This window comes from Mandrillus leucophaeus, unplaced genomic scaffold (assembly GCF_000951045.1).
Source record: "Mandrillus leucophaeus isolate KB7577 unplaced genomic scaffold, Mleu.le_1.0 Scaffold1080, whole genome shotgun sequence".
In the NCBI taxonomy this organism is placed as follows: Eukaryota; Metazoa; Chordata; class Mammalia; order Primates; family Cercopithecidae; genus Mandrillus; species Mandrillus leucophaeus.
Window position 1 is genome coordinate 933,874 of NW_012098988.1, and position 2,154 is coordinate 936,027.

Sequence of the window (2,154 nt, forward strand, 5' to 3'; positions counted from 1 at the left end):
AAAAAAAAAAAAAAATAGCCGGGTGTGACAGCGTGCCTGTAGTCTCAGCTACTCGGGAGGCCGAGGCTGAAGAATCGCTTGAACCCGGGAGGCAGAGGTTGCAGTAAGCCGAGATCGTGCCACTGCACTCCAGCCTGGGTGACAGAGTGAGACTTTGTCTCAAAAAAAAAGAAAAAAAAAAAAAGATTTCCCCAGGCCTTGCTTCTATAGTGCCTACTTGATTATTTTAGGAAAAGGAAAAGCAACATGACCGTTTTGGTTAACCAGTAGAAAATTCCTGTGTTTTGGTGATTAACAAATAATTTTAAAAATAGTTATTCTACTACTGTGGGATGCTCCTAAATATTGCTCACGTTTAATACTTACAACAACTGCTATAAACTAGGCAGGGCAAATACCCACACTTCCTCCCACTCTGTCTCCCTTCCCCTACCCTTTAAAGACATGAGGAAAGAAGCTAACAGATTTGACAGGCAAGTCTTTGTCTCCCCTGTAACCATACCAGAGCTCCATGGTTCCTGGACGTAAAAGTGTGAGAACTATTGTCATGGGCTAATTTGTCCCATAAGTCTCCAGGATGGTTTTAATCTCTAGTAATAGATAATAATTTAAGCCACCGGTAGCTGTTCCCACAAGTGTTTCCTTAGTGGCAGGATGCACTGATGGAACTTCAATGGCTTTTGAGTGAGACCAATTGGCATCTTATCCACACACAACTGCACCTGGCAGCTCTCGCACTGGGACATGATGTTAGCAAGGTGGGTGTGCTTGCCCAAGCCTCACCACTGAGAATCACTGAAAAGTAAAGGTTTGGTTTTCGGGCACGCCCAAGATGGCCAAATAGAAACAGCTTCAGCCTTCAGCTCCCAGCATGAGTGACACAGAAGATGGATGATTTCTGCATTTTCAACTGAGGTACTGGGTTCATCTCACTGGGGCATGTCTGACAGTTGGCACTTGTCCGTGGGTGCAGTCCGACCAGCGAGAGCTGAAGCAGGGCACCAGGGAAGCTCAAGGGGGAAGGGAATTCCTTTTTCTAGCCAAAGGAAATTGAGACACACAACACCTGGAAAATCAGGTAACTCCCACCCCAATACTGCGCTTTACCAAGGGTCTTAGCAAATGGCACACTAGGAGATTATATCCCACACCTGGCCCAGAGGGTCCCACACCCAGGGAGCCTCCCTCATTGCCAGCGCTGCAGTCTGAGATCTAACTGCAAAGTGGCAGCAAGGCTGGGGGAGGGGCGACCGCCATTGCTGAGGCTTAAGTAGGTAAACAAAGCCACCAGGAAGCTCAAATTGGGTGGAGCCCACCACAGCTCAAGGAGGCCGGCCTACCTCTGTAGACTCCTCCTCTGGGGACAGGGCATAGCTAAACAAAAGCAGCAGAAACCTCGGCAGAGGTAAATGCCCCTGTCTGACAACTTTGAAGACAGCAGTGGATCTCCCAGCATGGAGGTTGAGATCTGAGAATGGACAGACTGCCTGCTCAAGTGGGTCCCTGGCCGCTGAGTAGCCTAACTGGGAGACATCCCCCACTAGGTGCAGACCGACACCTCACACTTCACATGGCAGAGTACACTCCTGAGACGAAGCGTCCAGAGCAAGAATCAGCAACACTCGCTGTTCAGCAATATTCTATCTTCTGCAGCCTCCGCTGCTGATACCCAGGCAAACAGGGTCTGGAGTGGACCTCAAGCAAACTCCAACAGACCTACAGCTGAGGGTCCTGACTGTTAGAAGGAAAACTAACAAACAGAAAGGACACCCACACCAAAACCCCATCAGTACGTCACCATCATCAAAGACCAAAGGCAGATAAAACCACAAAGATGGGGGAAAAGCAGGTTAGAAAACCTGGAAATTCAAAAAATAAGAGCGCATCTCCCCTCCAAAGGAACGCAGCTCATCGCCAGCAATGGATCAAGGACGGAGAATGACTTTGACGAGTTGAGAGAAGGCTTCAGTAGATACAAACTTCTCAGAGCTAAAGGAGGAACTATGTAACCAGCACAAAGAAACTAAAAACCTTGAAAAAAGAATGGATGAATGGATAACTAGAATAATCAATGCAGAGAAGACCTTAAAAGAACTGATAGTGACGAAAACCATAACACGAGAACTACATGACAAATGCACAAGCTTCAGTAAC